The 23,764-nt window shown below is 38.4% G+C and overlaps 1 protein-coding gene across 6 annotated transcripts in view; it reads left to right on the top strand.

The window, feature by feature from the left end:
• Nucleotides 1–5,211: 5,211 nt before the first annotated feature.
• LOC121506220 (vang-like protein 1) overlaps nucleotides 5,212–23,764 on the top strand; it is a 91,226-nt gene continuing 72,673 nt past the window's right edge. For 2 of the 6 annotated variants that reach the window (XM_041781922.1, XM_041781915.1), the window contains exon 1: nucleotides 5,212–5,340. The gene's annotated coding sequence lies outside the window, so the exon portion shown is untranslated. Of the gene's footprint in view, nucleotides 5,341–5,860; nucleotides 5,879–5,988; nucleotides 6,095–19,035; nucleotides 19,165–22,210; nucleotides 22,381–23,764 lie in introns of those variants that run through there. The other 4 variants (XM_041781920.1, XM_041781918.1, XM_041781917.1 and 1 more) reach the window with 4 other exon arrangements.

The raw sequence follows: 23,764 nt of genomic DNA, 5'->3' as shown, positions 1-23,764 counted from the left end.
AATGTAGAAGCCCAGTGTGATTCTCTGTACATCACATACACAAAAGACTGATGTTAATCCAATAAGGGTCATTATGTCTTTATCTTCAGGGTTGCCTTTAAAAAGCATGGTTTATTGATGTCTTCTATTATTTTATTGTATTTTGACCCCCAGTGTTCAGTTTGTGACTCCATGGGGGCTAATTTCTTCTAGTGATAGAATTTGAGGCTTAAAAGAGTTTAACTTTCATGTGCATGGTTTAGTGAAAAAAACTTCCAGAAGTGAAAATATTGGGACTATGAAATATAAATGTCTCCCTCGGGAAACACCTGGCCTATAAAACATTCATTTTTTCTCATGTCACTGGAAATATCATTGCCCTGAAGCTCTTCCTGTAGCTCTTTAAGCATGTTTAAAGTGAGTTATAGCAGTTTAATCATCAAGAGAAGGTTAGTGTCAAATATCAAATATTTCTGTTCTCCCTCTTTAAGAGCTGATCTGACAGAAAAGAGTAATATGTGTTTACATTCCCCTTTGAGAGGCTGCTTCAAGGCTTCGTTGACTTCATTGTGTCTCTCTCAGTCAGTGTGTCCAAGCCTGATAGCTATCACCGCTCTGCTTTGTGTCACCGCTTTGACTGAGTGCTTCTATCGAACAACTTTCTGTGTCATGAGCCGTGACAAAAACAGTGATAGTGATTCAGTGGCAGAGAGACACGCCGCTTTTGCACTTGTCTTTACTGAGAAGGAGAAGGTTGATCTTTTATAAACTTTGGTTTAAGTGGAACTGTAGTCATGTCAGGCTGACTTTTATAGCACAATTTAACTCAAGACTAATGTGTATGATGAAAATAACAATGTCATAGATAGCAAAGCACAAACACCAGGATGCCGGTAATAAAAGAACAAGAAACAAGGGCAGCTTTTTAAGAAAAATAAAACAATAACCGAAAATTAGTAAAAGACCTCGTTAAATGGTTTAAAAGTAGCCAAAATAGTAGTGAAAATGGGTTAAAAAGTGGAGATTAAGAGGTGCAAAATGGGCAAAAACTGTGGATAATGTGAAAATTAAATTAACAAAAGTGAAAGAAAGGCAAGAAATGTGGCAAAAAAGTGGCATATACATACAAAGAAAGTGTTGGGCCAAATTTTTAAACAAAATGTGGTAAAAAAAAAAAAAAAAAGTGTCACATACAGGTTCAGAAATAGGAAAAAGGTTGCACAAGTGGCAATAAAATAAAAGTGGTGTAAAAAATGGCTAAAAAAGTAAAAAAAAAAAAAAAATGCTGGAAAAGTGGTTAAATCAGGCAAAACATTAAATTGTGGTGGAAAAAAAAGACAAAAGTGAAAGACAAAATAATGAGGACAGTGTCAAATATAAAGCAAGTGGTGAAATGGGCCTAAATGTTGGGGGGAAAAAAAGTACAAAAAAAGTTACAACTAGGGAAAAACCATTTGAAACTGATGCAAAAAAGAGAAAATAAACCAAACAGTCAAAAAATGTGAAAAATGTGTTGAAAAAAGGGGCAGTAATTGACCAAAAAAAAGTGTCCAATTTTTCTAAGAAAAAAAGTGGCAGTGTCAGCAAAAAAGTTTGGTGAAAAAGATGCAAAAACAGGAAAAAAAATGTTGCTGACGAAAGGGCTGGCCAAAAGGAGTGTCATATTCACATAAAGGAAGTGAGAAAAAGTGGTAAGAGAGGCAAGAATGATCAAAGTGGTTGGAATATGGTCAAAATGGTAAGACATTGGTGAAAATGTGGCAAATGCAGGCTAAACATTGTGAAAATTGTGGTCAAAATAAAAAAAAATTGCAGAAGAAAGAAGATAGAAATAACAAAAAAAAAATAGTAAAAGAAATTGCCAATAGTGGCAAAAAAAAAAAAAAAATTTGAAGTGGGGTAAAAGAGGTGTAACTGGTTAGGACTCAAAAACAGGAAAAAATGGTGATGTTGGGGTGAAAAAAGGGGAAAAGTGGCCAAAAGAGCAGGGGCGTAGCTAGGAATTTGGGCCCCCAGAAGGAATATTACACAAGAACCCCCTTAAATGACTAGTAAACAACAAATTTTGCACCATTTTTATGTATATCTATGCATTTTAATGTATTTTAACCATTTTTTTCCTCATTTATGATCAATAATTTTTTTTTACAATGGTTACAATGGACAACACTGATTCATTTAGTTGCTTTGGATTCAATAATGAAACTAAAAAAACAAAAAAAAAAACACTTTTCATTGCAGACTTCTCAAGGGCACCTCTCTACTTTGGGCCTGGGTAATCAGTACCCTTTAACCTCCTGTGCCACACCCATGTGAAAGAGTGTCCGATTCAAGTAAGGCAGGGGTGTCCAAATCATGGCTCAGGGACCAAATGTGGCCCATGGCTCACTTTTTGATTTCCCCCCCAAAAATTCTTTAAATTAAGTTAAATATTCCCCTCAAAAGAGCATTAAGCTTGTGCTAGACTGTATTATTCTTCTTAGTTTCAGTACAAGGCAGTGCTACCATACTAACACTTTAAATAAACATTTTGACAGCAAGTTTTTATGCTGTTTATTTGAGGACTCAATTGAGACGACATTATAAATTGTCAACATATTGGCAACCATAACAATAAAAAATATCTTGATTTATAACCCCCTAATGGATTACAGCAATAAATAGCAGCACCAATGATGTTCCAGGGGCAGAGCCAGTGGTAGTCAGAGCTGACCAGGGCCCCCTGAAATCTGACTGGCCTCCCCAAAATCCTTAAAAATGATTGGATTTTTGCCTTGAAAGCCATCAACTTGCCATTTAAGCATGCCTTATCACTGAGCATATGTTAACCCACATTAGATTGGTTTTACCTACTTTAAGATCAAGGTGAGGTAAATGAAAGTGGCCCCACCATTCTTACATATTTCTGTATGTGGCCCCCGATGAAAAAAGTTTGGACATCCCTGAAGTAAGGAAAGTGGCGAAAAAAGTAATAGTAGAAGTGGCGAAAAAGATAAAAGTGGTAGGAAAATGGCGAAAACGCTAAAAAATTGGTGAAAATTGTGGTCAAAATGAAAAAGTGGCAAGAAAAGGCAATGAAAGTGGCAAAAAAAAATTGCCCAAAGTAGCAAAATTAGTTAAAGGTGTGGAAAAAGGTGTAAACTGATTATCAAAATGGGAGCCATGTCGAAAAAGTTAAAAAGGAAAGGAAGTGGTTAAAATTAGGCCAAATGTGGCAAAAATGTCAGAAAGGTTAATTATTAGCTTGGGGGAGTGGTAAAAACAGGTAAAAAGAATGGGTAAAAATTGTCGTCAAAATGTGAAAGTGGTGAATAAAGGTGTAGAAAGTAGCAGAAATGGGCAAATAGAGACAGAAGAAGCAAAAAGTTAAACATGGGATAAAGTGGTGAAATTCCTGAAAACTGGCAAAAACAGATAAAATGTGTTGATATTACAGATTAGGGAACATTTGAACTTCAGTGTTGAGTTGTTTACTTTCTCTCCAGCTTGAAAATGAGGTTAATATTAGCCAGAACACTAGCACTGCCTCGCTCAGCAAAACAGCACACACTTCAGCCTGAGTCCATGGCAGCATCAACCATCGTATTTATCACTGTCGATTTTATCTGCTGCTATGTGTGACATCCATGTTATTCAAATCTAAGACTTGTTGAGGCAACAGCAAATGTCTCAGATCCTACATTTCTCTCCCTGTGAAGGCCATCTGCTTGTTTGGAGCATAGCTGATCACACACATGGCTTCTGAGGGGTCTGATGATTGGGAAGTTAGTCGTTCATAATCAAACGCATCTGCAGTGAGTGACAGTGACAGTCCTCATGGAATCATTCAAAACAGAATCAAATCCATTATGACAATAATTCTGCTCCAATGTTCTTTTCTGCATATATTTTATGATATGTGGCGAATGTAATCAACAGAGGCCGTTATGAGATAGCATTAGATATGTCTCTAACTATGAAGAAACAGCTCTATTTGTTAAACTTTTCTATCAGATGTTTTTCAACTCTGTAACATGTTTGTCAACTCTGTCAGATGTTTGTCAACTCTGTCAGATGTTTCTCAACTCAGTCAGATGTTCGTCAGACCGTTCAGATATTTGTAAACTCTGACAGATGTTTGTCAACTCTGTCAGATGTTCATCAACTTTGCCAGATGTTTGTCAACTCCATCAGATGTTTGTAAACTCTGTCAGATGTTTGTCAACTCCGTCAGATGTTTGTCAACTCTGTCAGATGTTTGTCAACTCTGTCAGATGTTTGTCAACTCTGTCAGATGTTTGTCAACTCCGTCAGATGTTTGTCAACTCCGTCAGATGTTTGTCAACTCTGTCAGATGTTTGTCAACTCTGTCAGATGTTTTTCAAGTCCGTCAGATGTTTTCAGAACTTCTCAGATGTTTGTCAGCTCCGTCATATATTTGTCAGATGATTATCTTTTTCAGTTTATAAAAAGATATTATCCCTCGTTCATTTTATTCTCCTTTTATTTATTATACCAGTTGATCTGTATGAAATTACTAATTTATAAGATACTTCAGATGAGTCAAAAAATACATTTCAATTCTAAATCTCACTATTAGATAACTGAAACCTTTACATTATTTTTTTGATTAATAAAATTTAAAAAAAATAATGCATTTTAATGTGTCAGACAGAATTTCCAAAACTAAGAAATGATTAACAAAAAAAGTCACATTTTGAGGGAAAGAAAATTGAATTTAAAATCTGGTCATTTACACTATTGTTAGTTCGGACCTCAACTTTCACAAATCTCCTCTTAAAAATATTGTAGTTAAACAAAAATACTAAGTCAAGTTAGAACTTGTTTCGCCCCTTTTCTCAATAATCAGGGATCTCTATCTTGCATGTTCTCCCTTATGCACATCCGATGGATAAAAGAACATAAAACAAAGGCTGACAATTATGTTATATTTAAAACCTACTGCATAAGTAGGTTCTGCAATGGTTCATTTCTGAGGTCAGAATGTCTGGGGGGATTATTTTTTCCAAGTAAGACTTAAAAGAGCCACAAGTCGCCACAAAAGAGCCGCGCACTGAGTATAACTGCTCTTAAACTTTTGTTATCAACTTTCTTCATGCAGGTTCACTTCTTTTTAACTCTGGCAGAAACAGCCTGATGTTCCTTCCCATGTCGACGACACCCCCCTAGCGCCATGCCTCTGCATCACACCCCACACACCGCCTAGCACTGCCCCCTGTGAAATTCCTGACTGCCAGGGTGATTCCTACGGTTACTAAGGGCTGCTTCCTACTGTAGCCTACCGTGTGCTCTGGAGCAAACTATTTTATAACCTCTGGATAAATTATCAACCACGCGGAATGATATCTCCAGCGATAACGGGTGAGTTATGCTTTAATATGCAGGAGATAGTGTCGGTCATATGTATTCTGCAGATGTTAGTGCGGGAGCTGACAGGCTATGATGTCCTGTCTTGGTTCGTTAAGCCTACTCAAATGTATGGCTACTTATTTTTAGACGTTGGGAACAAATGCTGCTGTTCATTGTTACGGGAAATGTGTGTTTTTAAGGCAAGACTTGGGAACACGCCCTTGTTTTCTTGCCTACCTGTATGAAAGGCTTTCAACTTCATTTGAATGCCCTCAAACTGCGGACAAACCGAAGTAAACTGTTAATTTTTTTCTACAGTTTCTACTTAGTCACGCTGTACTTTGTGTCAGAAATACGCGTCTTTAACGGCTTCCTCAGCCATAGAGTCCCAGAGCCACAGTGAGAAAAGTCAACTATGTTTCATACGGTTGACTTGATCCGCATTACCCCGGCTGGTGCACCGCAGCTCAGCTGTAAACTGTAACCTGCGGCGGCGGAGTTCCCGCGGATGGATATCGTGTAGCACCCCCAGAAAACAATCAGTAAGCTAGTAAGAAAAACACACGAAACAGCTTTTTCAGTGCGTTTGCTTTTAAGTAGTACACATTTACTGCTGCTAAAGGAGAGCAAGAGAGAGGGGCTTCCGAGGCCACGTTGAACCAGGGAGTTTCCTGCCCTTAGGTCCGCCAGCCTGTCGGGTCACAGGTAGGGGCTAGGCGCATAGACCTGCCCCGGAGCTGAGGGAGCTCCGCCAGACAGACTACTGGTAAAGTTAGACGAGTATTTCCTTTTGGTCTACTTTTATTCCTGTATTTCTAGGGAATTAATTTAGCTGCCTTTCGGTAATAGCAGTTTTGTGGAATGAAAAAATGCACTATAAGCTAGTAAGTTTCATGTAATAAAGGTGAAAATGCTAGGCAGGTGTTTCTTTAGCACGTGCCTGTCATGATGACGCCGAATTAATAACCGTTAACTGATTTGAATTTGAACCAAAGGAACTATATGTTAACAAAAACCTTATTGAAATGATTAAACATAGGTGAAAAGCGCAAAAACACAAGTATTTTTCTCTGTAGGTGAAATTTTTTTTCAATTCTTAATGTCTTCAAAGAAAATTCTGCTCATTTTCTTCAAAATGAATAATCTGAATACCAATAAACTGTTCAAAAATAGATGCTAGGCTAACAACAGTTGTTAAATCAGTGTGTTTAATTTTGATCCCTGCTGTAGAGACACTGACATACCTTAATCAAAGTGTATTGAAAGTGACAATAAAACATGCGATTAATCGATTCTTCAAAAGATGTGCACTTACTGTGGACTTTGATTGATCGAGTTAATCGCAATTAATCAAGGTCCACAAGAAGTGTACTAATTTTTAATCGCAGTTAATCATAGTTAAAGACTGAAAAATAGAAAATGACACTAAACAGCTTAAAATGCAAAAGTGGAATTTTAAAGTGCGATAATAAAGGTGCGATTGTTATCAAATAACTACAGAAATTCTGAGATTAATCACAATTAAAAAACATTTAATGTTTTGACAGCCCTATTTTTTTTCCTGAATTTTTTAAACATGAACTTAACCATGGATAAAGGAACCTGTTATGGACTGAAAATGAAATAAGTGAACACTAAAAGGGTTCAGATGCTTTGATTTATCCACTCAGCTGTTAGTAATTTTATTAAAGCGAAATGAGACATTCTAGGGCAGTGGGGGACTTATTTTAAATCACTGTGGCAGCAGAGACACTGACATGCCTCAACCAAAGTGAACTGAAAGGGACAATAGAGCACGCGATTAAAAACACTAGTGCAGGGGCGCGCCAGTAGTCAAGTGGTTAAGGTGCGCACCATGTACGCGGGCGGCCTGGGTTCAAGTCCAGCCTGTGGCACCATTTCCCGCATGTCTCTTCCTTTTCTGAGTCTATCCACTGTCCTCCTCTAACTAATAAAGGCACGAAAAGGCCCAAAAATAAATCTTCGGGGGAAAAAAAAAAAAAAACACTAGTGCGCTAATTGATTAAGTTAATTGCAATTTATCAAAGTCCACAAGTAGTGCGCTCATTTGTAATTACATTTAATCGTTGTTTAGAATGTAAAACAAGAGACACTAAAACAGTTTAAAACACAAAAACAGAATTTTAAAGTGCGATTAAAAAGGTGCGATTATTGTCGATTAACTACAGAAATTCTGAGTCGCAATTATAAAGTTTAATCTTTGACAGCCCTATTTTTTTTTTCCTAAAAATTTTAACATGAACTTAACTATGGAAAAAGGAACTTATTATGGACTGAAAATTAAATAAGACAACATTAAAAAGGTTCTGATGACTTTGACTTTTCCACTGAGCTTTCAGTAAAGTTGTTAAAGTAAAGTGAGACATTCTGGGGCAGTGGGCGGGTTATTTACTGGAGACACATGCCTTAACCAAAGTGAACTGAAACGGACTCTAGAGCATGTGTTCAAAAAAATTAGTGCACTTATTGTGGACCTTGATTGATCATGATAAACTCAATTTGTCTTTTCAGCCCTCAAGAAACACAAATGAAAGCTTTCCCTCTCTTTATATAGATTTTTTGTTGATAAAAATGAAAAAATTCAGGCGGTGTGCACATGCTAGCTTAACATTTCAAGAATGATCTGTGTCACTGACCAGCACCAAACCGGCACATTTACTCAATATGGGCTAAAATAATTTCTGGAGTTTTTGAGTTTCAGCAGAGCTGCCAGGCAACTGAAACTGACCCTGCTAGAGCCAAGAATGACATACATGGTGACTACAGCTGCTCCGTCCTCTCCATAAATTATTCAAAGCCTTTGTTATCATGAAATCTGGAATGTTCTGGAAGTAATTAACATTTGAGAGTTGCGTTACAATCACATATCTCATGGTTTCTTCGTTTATGCGCAGAACAGAGGCTCTGGTTTTCCAGACAGCTGCTCTGGGAATGCTGATAGTGATAGTGGCTTGTATTTAGAGCTGTCACAACATGCATGTTGGAAGCATGTTCAAGAAACATTTCAATATACTCGCTTCTGGGTCGTTGTTAGACTTCTAGTTTGAGACAAGCTGGTCTCTTAGGAGGAAACGGGGAACACGTCAATGTCATTTTCTTCCCCTTCTGTCTGGGGTTTTTAATTGAGCCATAAGCTCGTTCTTGTGACTCCCAGGTTTAACTGAAAAATGATTGGATTATTTAATATGACAAGAGATTAAATTCAGTCAACCCTGGAGGCAGTGCAAGACAAAGTGTAATGTCTTGATATGAAACGTAACCCCCACATTACAAGAGACGGAGAAAAGCCAAGGAATTTAATAGCTTAATAGTAAAGTGGAGTAACTTGAATAAAAATAATATGATTAATGGCAGCATTTTGGAGCGTTGTGTCCCCTGATGAACAAATAGATGTCAACGATTGGACTACATTTGATGTCAGGATGCACCACTGTAGGGTGCATCAGAAGCTGCTTGATCTGACAAAAAAACAGAATTATTTTGCTTGATATTAAGATCAGATTTTATAAATACATGTGCAACAGCATGCAACGTGTTTCCAAGACTGTGTGTTCGTTAAAACTGAAACTTTTTTCATTGCCCAACAATAACTGCATCCTCAGTTTTCTACACATGAGGACAAGCAAGTCAGATAAATATGAACACTCCTTTACACTCTATAGACAGTGCTTTTAAGATCAACTCCAGCATAAATGTTTTGACATTTTAACATGAAATAAACAGATTTTGTAGATGGAGTTACAGCTGAAAAAATTTAGAAGCAGCGTCTGTAAACAGTAGTTGGTTATGTTCTGTTACTGTATTAAGCATTTATAGAGCAATCATCCAAATACATACAAATTCAAAATTACAACCCTAGAATATTACTGTGTGATATCCCAAGACTTCTTAACTTTTAGATGTTCTTAAAGTTTGAGACATTCTGGGCTAGGGGTGGGCAGTTAATCACAAATGAGATCAAATCACAATATGGCATGCAGCAGTTTACAAATGGCAGACGTTGCAATATTGCCTTAACTTGAAATATGTCATAATACCAGTTTAATACATTCATTTTTTGCAGCAGCAGAGATTTTATGGACATTTTACAAACAGTCAAGTGTAATTTTTTAAAAATGATTTAAAAAGTTGTCTTTTTCATGTTTTATGTACATTTTTTAAAATTAAACATACAACGACATAACATAAAAAAGATCCCCATTCAATGAAGCAACTGATATCAAATTTGCAATATGAGCAACAATAATTGCAATTATATATATATATATGTTTAATCATTCTGCCCTAGTTCATTCTATCTAATATTGATGAAGCTTGGTATGAGCTCACTTAAGTCAGTGGTTCTCAACCTTGGGGTCGGGACCCCGTTTGGGGTCGCAAGGCACTGAGAGGGGGTCACCAGATGCCTTAAAAAAACTAAAGATATTTTTCAAATTACACTGTTGCCAGTTTACACCAATTTTACAAAATGTTAACCCTTTTTCATCACTATTCAACACCAATTTTTCCAATTTTAACACATTTTTGCCACTGAAAACCCATTTTTGTCCATTTAAACCCTTCCCATTACTTTTCCACCTGTTTTTGCCACTTCTAAACCAACTTTTGCCACTGTTGACCCATCATTGTCTCTATCAACCCCTTTTTAAACCCCTTTTTGCCTATTCTAACCACATTTAACCCATTTTTTGCTAGTTTGTATCCATTTTTTATCCCATTCCACCTATTTTCAACTATTTTTTTTGCACTTTATAGCCATTTCAGCCACTTTTTAATCCCTTTTAACACTTTCTGTGCCCATTTTTGCCACTTTAACCCATTTATGTTCTTTAAAAATCCACTTTCACCACCTTTTCACCATTTTTTATTATCATCTAATTTTAGCCATTTTTAACCCATTTTAATTATGTTTTTAACAAAAGATTTTTCTCATCTAATGAAGGCTAAATGAATAAATAAAGATGTTTGTTTCTTTGGTAAGAGTGGTTATCATTCAGTTCAAATATAAAATATGGTTTTCACAGCTTAACTTCACAATGGACCATGGTTTTGCTGACCTCCACTGGCCCCCAGTTTGGCTGTGTCCCAGAAACCTCCTCCTTTAACCCTCCTTATGGAAGGCCTTGTCTCCACATGAATATTCTTGAATGTTCGTGACTGTTCAACCACCTTCAGGTACAGTGGGGGTCCCCGGTCTCTGGCTCCTTTATTTTGGGGCTGAAAAGGTTGAGAACCACTGACTTAAGTAATATGATTGGCTCATAGCCAGCAGACACCAATTATTGCCTCCCAGCTCCCACAGCCAATCACAGCTCTTTGTCTCAACACAGCTGTCCAAAGTGTCCCCTCCTCCACCCCAGCCTCCTCCTTTATAGCTTAAAGCTTGTTATAATCGCATATCAAATCGCAATTGCAATACTGAGGAAAAAAATCACAGTTAGATTATTTTTGCAAATCATTCAGCTCTACTCTGGTCAACTCTGATTGGTTATCACTGTCTATGATGTCAACTGATCTTGTCTGATTGGCTGAGGAAAAGCATTCTGGTTCTGTGGAATCAAGGAGAGTTTGGGGGATTCAACAAAGGAAGTGGTTCCTTGCCTTATAAAGGGTTCAGTTCAAGATCAAGATGCACCATGATTCATCTTCCTTTTTCTATTTTACTGCAAATTGCTACTTTTTTTCAATAGAGGCGAGCAGTCTAATAATAAAAAGTCCCTATGCAGTTGTTTTTAGCTTTCCTTACAGCCATGCCAAGACTGCTAATAACAGTTATTAGTAGACTATTCAACATGGTTTTTATGGCAGTTTTGTTGAAGGGTTTGCCTTGTTTAGAGTATTCAGGATTTATTTAATGCCATACAAGTTAGTCATGAATCTTTGTCTGTGTGCACTCATGACTAACAAATAGATAACCTCACTCCAGTCATCAACAGCTGCTTTATTGAGTGACTGCTCAGGCTCTGCTCATTGTCGTTGCCTAGTAACGCCAGCACCAAAACGCCACAGGTAAAGGCTAAAAGTGACTCATGATGTTAGGAGTCTGTCGGTCAGATATAGCTCTTATTTAGGGGCGTCTGTTAATGATTGCTTCATAGAGTAAAATAAATAACCAGCCTATCTCTCTGCTTGTCTCATATCCAACAGGAGTTTAAATCCAGTGACACTCAGGAATGCTGATTGAATTCCTCAGAGTTAATGGCCCCTCATTTCAGTCATCGACAGCAACACAGCGAGCATGTGACCCGGCCAGACTTCCACAAGTGACTTGTTTTCATGTTCCCTCGTGTACCGGCACGTCTCATGACCGCGGCTCTCAAGCTAACGTGAAGTTTTTCAGATCAGGGTGCTAGGAGCTAGTGATAATAGCGACAGTGAAGCGAGAAGTAACAGCAGATTTCTGCCTAAAAAAGCCCTAAAATGTTGAAGATTGGATCAAAAGCGTGGCCAAATCCCACAGGCTAGTTTTGAAGAGTATGCTAATTATGTGCTAATCTCTGTTTATGCATGTGAACCCATCATCTCATGTTTGAGAGCTTCTCTGCTCAGTAAACACGGGTCATATACACCATTAGCTCTAAATACAAATGAGCTTTTAATAGCTTCAAACTGGCCTCCGTCCAAGACCGCGTGCCGTCTACAAATTCAGTCCTGATGATTTCAATCAATCTGGGGGAATTGGCCTCTTTTTTTACCCATGCTTTGCTTGGATTATTATTTTACAAAGGAGAGATTTTAGTGTCAAATCTGAAGGTGCAGGAATCAAAGGTGTGCCATAAAAGACTGCAGGATTTTAGGATTAATCACAGCAGATTGTGAGTGAGCTACAGGAGGCTTTTCATTCGTCTGCACTAAAAAGAGTAGCGGCTGAATTGCTTGCATGAAAGGAGGTTTTGAACAGAAACATAATGGATCTTCTTATCTGGTTCATTAGATGCTTAATTTGCCGCTTTACTCCGTGAAACTTGACGCTCTCCTGCTGCTTCTTGACTCCCACTCATAAGTGTCTGCAGAGAGAGACTCAGGTCAGAATGAAAAGCAGTGCCTCAGTGCTTCAGAGCTCAGAAAGTCAAGCAAAGCAGAGATACTTAACTGAATATGTGTGTTTACTGGGAAGCTGTAAGAGTTCACGTGTGTGTTACCAGGTTAGTAAGTCCAGTGTGTCAGCTATGTGCCTGTGTGGAGTTTCCTTTAACAGCTTCAAAAAGGTCAGCCTCATAAATTACTCTGAATCAGCCCGAGCTGCAGCTGTGAGTTCAAAACCAAGTCACTAGTCCTGCGCCTTAATCCTTATTTTCAGTTTCTTGCCTTCTACAGTCTACCTCTACTAACTTCATGCCACTGCTGGCCTTTGTAGCGCATGTTTCAGCTTCTGATTGAGTGAATTTGGCCTTTTTTTCTAATGCAGTTACAGTCATACACCGATATTGTTACCAGTCCAGTTCACCCCAAATCTACTGCTAAACTATCAGGAAGAAATCAAGGTGAACAGAGGAAGAAGTGCAAGGTCTTCTGCAGAAAGCTTCCGTGTTTTTGCAGGAGAAAAATACCCAGCTACCACTGAAATTTCCAGGAAGCTCTAAATAAGCAAACACTGTAATTTCCTTTGACAAATTGGTGTCGAAAAATCTGCCCTAAAGGTGTGGACTTTGTAAATTTTGCCAACTAATTATTGTCCCATGCCCCTGGTAGTATGCAAGGACGTCTAGACCACGACCTGGGTTGTGTGCATCCTTCCTGCCATGTTTACACCTTACTTTAGCCTCAATGTTTTGGCTCAAACATGCTTTAAAGTTCTGAACACTACTTAACCATCACCATCCATGGATGAGAGAGGTGTCCATTTATATATGAATTCACAACTAACAGCTATTTTGATAGTCCACCAGTGGCCGGCTATTGAGCCAGTTAGTCCACTTTAGTGAACTATGAATTTACCAGGAAAGTGTCTCCATCAGTGACAAAATTCATCATCGAATTTAGTGCTGACGAATTGTTTCATCCCTATTTAAAGAGTGACATTTCACATTAGAAATCCATATTCTTACTTTGCCTTGTAAACATTTTTTCTGCAGCTACTCACTGCTGATGTCATCCTTTACTTCTGCACCCTAGGATGATATTTGCTTCCTCATCATCAATCAGCCTTGGTAAACAAAGCTCAGCCTATGATTATGGAATACTGAGTGAAACATTTGAAGAGGCGAGTGATGTTTTTTTAAGCGTTTTTATATCCTCCTGAGACCTGAGCCTTTGTTAGGAGAGCATTTTTAGTTTCTCCCACTTGTTTGAGATAAGTACTGTCTGATAAGTGAATAAATCAGCCTTATCGTTGAACAGGAATTTCTTGGAAATTTTCCTTTCCAAAACCCAAACAAATTCCGTAAAATAAACCCATATAAACTAGGGATGCACAATATTATCGGCCAGATATCGGTATCAACAGATATTAAAATTTTTGCCGGTATTTACAGCCGATATTTTGGACATGAATATCAGCATATATCAACTGTCAAATTTGCCTGTAAATATTAATAAATTAGTGGAGTTTTAGGCTGAACCAACAGACCTATGTAAGTTGAGATCTTTTCTTTTATTTATCCTCATTCTTTAAACTTTAAAGTGTGTTTTAAGAAAAAAAGTTTGTTTGTCTTTTCACCATCAAACCTAAAATTGTGTTCAATGTAAAACATACATAAATATCGGTATCAATGTCGGTATCAGCTAAAATGAATCTATAAATATCAGCATATCGGATATCAGCAAAAATCCAATATCGTGCATCCCTAATATAAAACCAAAGCATACCCAAGTATTTCTTTTGATAGTCCTCAAATCTTTCAGTGAAACTTCCTTAAAATTCCAATAAACATTACCCCCAAAATTCCACGCAAATCATGAAAAAATTAAAGCACATTTGCCAAATATAAAAGCAAATTCCCCTTTAAACTTCTTTGCAAATTCTAGAAATGTTAAAAAACATTCTCCAAAATTCCATGAAAGTGATGGAAACATCAAAAAAACAAAACAAAACAAAACAAAAAAACCCCTGAAATTTTCTAAGAAAAATGCAGAAAATTTCAAAGGACAGTCCCAAAACCCAAATCCCTAATTCATTTCCCCCAAATTTGGTAATAAATTTCTCAAATTCCCCTAAAAATGCAAAAAAAAAAACAGAAGAAACTCTGAAATATACAATATCCTCCAAGCATAAAAACTGTATAACTTCTGAGCAAATTCCCAAAAATATCCAAACAGCAAATTATCCCAGCATTTCAAGCAAATACCTTAAACTTGAATGGACGTTATTTCGTACAATTATCTCATCAATTCTAATACCAAAAATGATTTCTATAATGTAGAGAAGCCAAAACGTAATGTCCTCATATGTACAGTCTTATTTGGTGGGAAATACTGCTTATGTATTGCTGTATCTTATTGTACTGTAACGTATTGTTTTGTATCTTACTGTTTGATATCGTAGTGTATAATATATCACATTTAACTGTGTTGTATCTCATCCTATGGTTTCCATCGTCACTCTGCTATGTCCTCTTCTACTCACTCTATATGCTCTAGTTCAGGTTGAGTTTCCTCGTCCTCTGCTGCATGCCTCTGTTGAAGATGCTAGAATAAACAAGTCACCCTGGAGATTTAGCTGGCATGCATTCTGGACAAACTTTACAGTCGAGCTGTTTGCTTAAGTTTGATGCTGCAAAAATGACTTCAAGATGACTGATGAGCCGCTTTTGTGAATGAACTCTCACTTTAGTTGGCATCAGCGTGTGCTTCCATATTGACATGCAAGCATTCTTTGAAGATTAGTTTTGCTTTGCAAAAGTGGTGCACCATTTATGATGTCTACTTAGCCTTATGGGTAATGGAAATGTGCAGCATATAACATATGAGATTTTATAAGCTTCATTCTGCAGGTTTCAGACTGAGAAAGCTCTGATTATCTTGTAACTGATACTAGACATGACAACATCAATTGCACTTAGCTTTCTCCCTGGCATGGTGGTTTGTGGGTAACTGAGATTGAGATGCATCCTTGTAACTCATGCATATGAAGCACTTTTCCTGAAAATTATGCCAGGCGCCCAATCACAAAAGTGTTCTCAAAACAAGGACCCACTTTTCATTTTTGTGAACAAACTAGAGCCTGTTTTGTTCGCCCTGCAAATACGTTACACTACATATTGACACTATCAGGGTGTTAACTTGTAGAGCGCCTGCACAGAGGCTTTATTGGAAAAGATGCACGAAGCTGCTCTGTTTTTTTTGCAGCGACTGACAGCAGATGTCTCTTGGCTCCGGTGTTACTTTTCTGCAGCTCTGCGCTCAGATGAAAGTCTTTCCAGGGTTGTTTACGCTGGGTTGTTTGTTTGCATTCCCAGTGTAGGCTGCCGGATATTTATTCTGTTGTTGTTTCTTGAGTCTAGGCTTAGGTTGCTACACCTGTTAGCTTTTGTGTATCATTTTTTCCTGTATTTTTTATCCCCTAGTGTTATATTTTATTAAAATGCCAGGTGCTGTATTACCTGAAGGAATCTGGGATACGATTGGCACACACAAGTTTTCCCAAACAATGATTTATGTTCAAAAAGGAATAAACCCCTCGCCATGCTTGACGCTATGATCATTTCGCCCCTTGCTGTCGGTGTTTGCCAGGACTAACAGACAAATCGTCAGCTCAGCGGGGGTTTTTGGATTAACTGTGAAGAATCAGCCCAGACTCCCAGCCTGCCTCCCTCCTTCTCTTCCTGAGCAGGGGATTCCTGTTACAACCCTCCGACTCTTTCTGCAAACTTGAAGTGGTTCTGCTTACCCATTTACTCCAGCATGGCAAACACAGAAGCCACATGTGAGAACACCCGCATATCCTGTTTCACTTCAATATAGACCTCAGAGCCCTGGCTGTGGTGGTGCTGAGGGACTGGACTGTACAGTCTGCTCAGCGTGAAGCATCTGAAACAGTCTCAGAGGACATTTGGAGGAAATGATGAGTGCAGTTTCTGAGGAAGTAATTGATCAGCTGTAAACCTGCATTCTTTCAAATAATTGCACTCAGACTGCATTAATCCCCATTTACCCATGTGCCTTTGCTCTTAAGAGGATTTAAACAGGTGATGAAAATGCCTTTGTGATTGTGTCTGGCTTGCTTTGCGGTTGTTATTTAACCTTTAGATTACTTAAGAGCATTACGATGCCATACACTTCCATGTTAGTTGTAGACATATATATTGGCAGAAATCTGGTGATATATCACAATTTATTAGAAAATAATGTCAAACTACCCACAAGGCACACGTTACAGTTTTGACCCAGCTTAAAGAGGACTCTTCAGTGTAAAAACACCAATTTGGAAATTCTGGGCAATACCAGTGCCCATTCCAGGTGTTATATTAAACTATCAGTGCAGTGTTAATTTTGTTCACTAAAACTATGACTAAAAATGTTTGTCAGCACTCTTTTTTTCCGTGAGAAAGACTAGACTTAGACTGCCCAAAAATAGATCTGTAAAACTGACAAAAAGGAAGTCCAGTTTTCGTCAACACAACTAAAACTAGACTAAAAATGTAGGCTTTTTTTTAGTCAGACATTCAAAGTCCAGGATATTTCTCCACTGTGGGTAAATCTGTCAAAATAAAATGTATCTGTAGCGATTTTGCCTCTCAGCTGTAGAAAGCAGGAACCTCAGATTTGACAGGGTGCATAAAACACACTACCATGACTTGTTACCAGATTTAGGCAAGAGAATAAATGCTTGGACTTAAAGTCAAGACTAAAATGTGAGGATTTTTATGGACTAAGACTAGACTGAAATTTTTTTGAGTTTTTGTCGACTTAAACTGACCAAAATGTGACTAAAACTAATAGGCCTTTAATCTAAAGAATGGGACTGAAATTTGAAATAGGTGTCAAAATTAAAATCAAACTCTTGGCAAAGCAGGGCAGAAGAAGAACCAAGAAAAACTCTCTTCTTCTTTAGATAAAGACATTTTTAAGGACGCACGATATTGATATCAGTATTGGCAGATACTTGCTTAAAAAGGCAATTATTGGTATCTGCAGATTATCAACATTTCTACCAATATTTAAAACCGATATTTTGGTTGGGAGTATCAGCATGTATCAAGCTTGTAAAGTTTTAGGCTGGATCGACAGACCTACGCCAACTGAGGTGTGGTTCTCTGTTCATTCTCAGTCCCTTAACTTCAAAGTGTGTTTTAAGTTTGTGTCTTTGTTCATCTTTATACACTCAAATATGGCCGAAGACCTGAAGATGTAGGTCTGAAACACATATTTGAATATCTGTATCGATATCCGTATCGGTTAAAATTAATCTGTAAATATCTGCATAACGGATATTGCCAAGAAATCCAATATTGTGCATCCCTAGAAATTTTGTCTTGTTCTAAAATAGTGCCACATCCACACTAATCTTTTCACCAGCTACCATTGTTTACAGACTTGCAGTACAACTAAACCTCCTTCTTTTTAGCAGAGATACAGAGGGCCACGTCACAGCCTCTCTGTCTTTTTTCCTCTCCATTATGAGCTATTCCGGCCGTCTCCACCAGGATCTGCCCTGTTAGACACATGCTGCTTGACAAAGCATGACGCAACGATGGAAAAACCTGCCATTGGTTGTCACAGCCCATGTGTCAAAACAATAAATTCTAAGCTAACAGCAAAAAGCTTTAAAAACCGATAAAAAAGACGCTCAGTATCAGAGTTAATGGTGTGGATTTAATCTTTAAAAGACCCAGAGAGAGCTACAAAGACTACAAAGAGCTACAAAGGCATGCATAGTGTTAATAGAACGGCACAATAACAGACAGCAAGAGAGGAAAAAGTAGCTTTGATTTACGGTTCAAAATTTTAGCTTTTTATAACCTTCTTTAACTGATACATTGGAGCATCCCAAATATAAAGCACAGTATCATCTGCATAGAATATTGGTCAGTTCAAAGTCTTACAAATTCCCTGCTCTTTTCAGCATTCATTTTGTAAAATCCTTGTTACTTGCAGAGTAAAAATATTTTTTAAGTAAGTAATTTAACTTAATTATGCCAAAAAATGGAAATAAAGGTTGTAATTAAAAACTTTTTACACCCCTATGTAGAGCATTTTTCACTTCTTTTACAGCTCTACATCCTCTCTCTAAACTTAAGCATTCTCTAGTTTTTATCTTATCTGTTAAGTTGAATGCAAAAAGTTTGTGGCAACAGTGCATCAGAATTCTTCAAAACTTTCAAATGAAAGGAAAGCCAGCTTCACCGTCAGTATTCTGCAGCTGGCTGGCATTCAGACTTTGGAGAACCAGTTGAGGGAGGATTCGTCACCATGTGAGGGTGATTCAGACATTTAAAACGATATGCAGGGACAAGCAAATATGCAGTTGCGCAACCTTCAAAGCATTTTCAGGAGTCTGTGACAATCACACAAGCATGCATGAACACAGAGTCACTCACAGATGTGCCGACGCTACACTCCTCCTCAGAACTGGGTCAGACTTGATGTTTTTGTACCACAGTGTATTTTTGGACTTAGTGATTTGTGTTTCCCTCTAAGTGGCAGATAAGGACCGCACATCTCTGGCCTCTTTTCCTGGAGTTGCGAATGCAGAAAAGTGGGGATGCCTAGTGAGGGAGCAGCTTGCTCAGTTTCTCAGCACCTTAAAGGCGACTGGAGCCATAAATCAGCCGTAAATCTTTGTGTTTGTGCTGCGAGGCTGGCCTGAGAGTTTCAGCGCAGGTTTCGATCGGGGGGCGGACCGTGTCAGGACAAAGTGGAGGAATGAAGGAGCAGGTAGGAGAGTGTGTGAGTTATTAGGGAGGGCCGTCCCATTAAAAGTCATTGATTTACATAGTTGGTAGATAAGACTTGGAGTCAACTCACATTTTATTAGTTGAATCTCTGCAGTTTTTCTTTACATTTAGCAAGAGCTTAGTTGGTGGTGATTAAACAGTTAAAGACAGTGATTGAAGTAGTTTTTTAATGATAATTTGTTTCATTCACATTCCCGGGCAGCCCCTGGGTTGTGAGCTAAGTTGCTGCTAGCTTGTTTGTAGATGCTTATCTAACATTGAGTCTTCAGTGGTTTCAGTCTGACTTTACATTGCATTAACTGCAGCTCTGCTATTGCAGCTAACATCATTTTGGTCTGGGGTTGATTTGTCGTTCATGTTTGACATTGTAGTGAAGAGATAAACCCTTGGCCAGTCTGTACCTGGTGTTGTATTTTGAAATTGACCAGATGGTTTGTGCATTTCTGTGTCTTGACTTCCAGTTTGAGTTTACCTGCTCTGTTCAGACTGATGATTGCTGGCAGTGGATCCATCAAAATGAGACTCTGTGATTTGCTCCTGAGTGCGTGGCACAGGCCGAACACCTTTCAGATAGAAATTGTGGGTTAGAACGTGCTAACTTAGGCCAGGTCTACGTGAGCGGGTATTTTTGAAAATGGAGGTTTTTCCTCATCCGTTTTAAAAAATATTCCCATCTTACCTTACTTTTTCAAAATTAATTTCTTAAGACACTGGTCAGATAAACTCATCAGCATCCTTTCCCCTCCTCTGTTTCTTAAGCCCGTTTGATGCTTGACGCATCCGTGAGGTCCCAAGTGTCCATGCATTGAACATGACCGCATCATGATTCCACATCAGTTGTTGTCCGTGTGGCCGTCCGCGCGGCAAGTATAACCAAGCCTTAAGGGTGATCAAAAGTGCACACCTGGGAGCTGTAGCCTCCAGTTAGATTCATTTACACATTTTCGAACACTTTTACTGGGATGCATATAGCATTCGGGTGGAGACATGTCTCCTTCCTGTTCCATTCAGCTCTTCTGGTCAGGGTCAGTTTTCCTAATTTACTTCTGGAAAGCTGAAGGTCTGTAAAATACCGGCGTTCAGTGAGGTAGGGAACTCTGGATGGGGAGTGATGCAGGCTGCAGGCGTATGTGAGCCGTTATACTTAATAAGAAATGTCCTGAAAGAGTCTTGTGAGAATAGTAGCTCACATGGGCATAGGTTCACAAGTTTCCATCTGAAGTTGGTCCTCTGAGTACCCCTGCTCATGAGAATATCCCCTCATTAAAGCTTTATGGGAGAGGCCAAATGCTGTGTTTGGTGGTGGCAGCATAATGCTGGGGGGATGCTTCTTGGCAGCTGGCCCTGGAAGGCTTGTAAAGGTAGAGGATAAAATGAATAGGCACTGTACTTCTATTTTGCATCCTGATAATCCCTGTTGAGATTTTCATGTGAAAGTGTTCGTAAAGGGTTTGATCTATCTTCAATATAGCAGAAAAAAGTTCAGTTTTGATTTAATTTGAAGCATCTTATCATTGTTGGCATCCAACAGAAAAAATTCACTCTTAGTGGATGATTGTTGATGTGCTCATAGCGGACATAGCATCCTGCTGATAGATGACTCTACCTGTAGGCTTTGTTTGACAGATCCCTCTGTTTAATATCAGCTCACATTTAATAAGAGCTATTCTCGTCCTCCTCTCCATAGGGCCTGTGGTTGATAAATGCCAAGCGTGGGTGAGCTGCCTCAGAGTGCACGAGCTCAGGGAGCTGAATGTTGTCTGAGCTGAAATGAGATTTAGGGCTTTTTGAGTTAACTACCTGTGCGTTTCACTCCTCACACATTTCATCTCACCCCAGAGCTGTTTGAAATCCTTAAAGTGTGAGCGTGATACTTTGGCAAACAGGGAGCCTGGAGCTCCCACATTTCTCCGTCTCCCTGCTTTTATTCAGGTACTCATGTCTGTCTCTGTAAATGTGTCTCATTCACATCTGTGCTCGCTTACGCTCACTGACTGATCACTCCTGATCAAGTCTACTCCTTTGATCGCACTTTTTTCTGCGTTCAAACCCTCCACCTGCTGAGGGATCCTACATGAGATTTTGCTGTTTTTACTGTTTGATGCTTGACTTTGTTCTGCATCTGCATGTGCATGTGGAGCCAGATTTCTTGCCTGATTCCTCTGGAATGATGTAACGCTGGTCCAATCTGGGAATGCAATTCCCGTGACATCCTCTTATATGAATGGATGCAATCACAGCGAGGTTATATACTTTAAACAAAAGCCTTTACCTGCTGCAGAAACTCTTAAGTGTTGCATTTAGTATCAAATATGCATGCACAGAAGAAGTTAGTTAATCTGTGGATGAGGTTTATATTCACAGGAATGCTGCACAGAGACTTCAAATGGGCTCACATGTTGTCTTATTGTAGCGGTTTATGTCTGAGTTCCTCCCTAGACTTGAGATGTGTCCCTCTGTCTTCCCAGTTATGATATTGCAGATACAATTTAAGAGGAAACAGAAGAAGCTTAATGTCTGATATTGAAAAATATGTGTTCAGAGATGTACATATTGACTTTTTGTCAACTTGAATTGCAAAACAATCAGGTATTTTATGAATGCAGGAGGAAAAGGCAGTGTCTGTTGCAGCAGCTCCTGTCCCAATCAATATGAGAAATCGATTTTTTTCCACTGGGGTGAAAAGATTTAAAAATGTAAGCCCACAGATTTCAAGACACAAAGTCCTGTTTCTTTTGTAATAGCAGATTTTTAAAACCTAAGTCCAAAATAAAGTACTGATGAAAATAGTTTCTTTACTTACTAAGGGTGTAAATCACAAGTTAAATAATGAAAAAATATCATTTTGACTCTTTGCACAATACTACAACAATGTCCAGTATCACAAAGTCTGCCTTAGTATGATTTTATTTGATTTATTCAGGAGCCCTGGCTCTGATATGCCTTCTCTGCAGCACTGGTTATGGTCTAGTATTTTGACTTCCTTATCTTGTTTTATAATTTTTCACACATAAGCCCTCCGAAGCCCTGAGCCATCTGAGGATCAACATCATGAAGTGACACATTGCCTTAAAAATCAACAATTATTTTAACTGTATTTATGATAAAACCCTTAAAAAGTAGGCCTTTGTCTTCCAGTGACTTGCAGTGTGGTACTGTGATGGATGCCTCTCTGCACTGCTTTCTGTGCATCTTGGTAAGTTCCTCTGTCGTTGTGTTTTTCAAAGTTAAAGCCCAATCAGTTTGTTTCAGGGGGGAGACACCCCAGCATTTACAACGATTTATTGTAGTCTAACAGAGTGGTTCTCAACGTGGGGGTCGCAAGACACTGAGAGGGGGTCACCAGAAGCCTTAGGAGACACCACGAATAATTTTTGAATGATTTGAAACTGTATATTTTACCCATTTTTATGAAAATATATGTATATAATTGCTAAAAAGTAAAATAAAACATTCATTTGATGAGATTTGTGCTGAAATCAAAGTAGTGTGTAAAAAATCTGTGAAAGTAAGTCTGCACACTGGCATGCTAACAGCAGGCTAACAGATCTGGCTGGACCCCTGATGAACCAAAGACTGGGCCCTTCCATTCTTTGGCTTCTAATGTTGAAAATATTTATTTGTGCCACTTTTTAACCACTTTTCCCACCTGATTTTTGCCACTGGTTCACGCTTTTCACCAAATTTGTGAAATTTGCACTGATTTTTGTCTTTTTACAGATTTTTCGATGTTACACCAATTTTTACATATTTAAACCCATTTCCATTGATTTTTTCCACCAATTTTTGCCACTTTTAACCAATTTCTGCCTCATTTTAATCCCGTTTCACCACCTCTAAACCCTTTTCTGCCGGTCTTTGCCACTTCAAAACAAATTTGTTCCTCTTCCATCTATTGTTGCTTCTTTTGACCCTTTATTGCCACAATTAACTCTTATGTACCACTTTTTACGCTCATTTTTACACATTTTAACCACATTTACTAATTGTTATGCATTTCTGCCATTTTCTGCCTTTTTTCTGCCTCAGTTTACCCAGTTTTTCCCTCTTTCTTAATCCCATTTCGCAACTTTTTCCACCCATTTTTGCCCATTTAAATGCCACTTTTTAAATCTAATTTCACCACTTTTAAGCCAATATTGCCACTGTTAACCAATTATACCACTTTTTAAGCTTGCTTTTTTAAAGATGGATATATACTACGGCACAAATAAATTTGAAAAAGATTTTGTTGCTTTGATAAAAGTCATTATTCAGAAAAGAAAGTACAGATATCACAGCTTAACTCTATAATGACTATGACAGTATGTCTGGGCCCCAGAAAGCTCTCTACTTTTTCCCCCCTCATGGACGGCCTTGTCTGCATGGCTGTGTTCAGTCACCTTCAGGTACAGTGGGGGTCCTCAGTCTCTGGCAGCTTTATTTTGGGGGTCGTGGGCTGAGGAGGTTGGACTCCATCCAGCGGACTTTCGGAGGATACATGAGTGGGGGTTTCTCCTTGTAGATATAAGTGAGGGAAGCGGGACACCGATCAATTGCATGTGGTATTAAGTTCCTCTTCATGCACGGCTTGTTGAAAA

This window comes from Cheilinus undulatus, linkage group 24 (assembly GCF_018320785.1).
Source record: "Cheilinus undulatus linkage group 24, ASM1832078v1, whole genome shotgun sequence".
NCBI classification, from domain to species: Eukaryota; Metazoa; Chordata; class Actinopteri; order Labriformes; family Labridae; genus Cheilinus; species Cheilinus undulatus.
The sequence above is the reverse complement of the archived record's forward strand: the minus strand, read 5'-3'. Positions and strand labels throughout refer to the sequence as shown.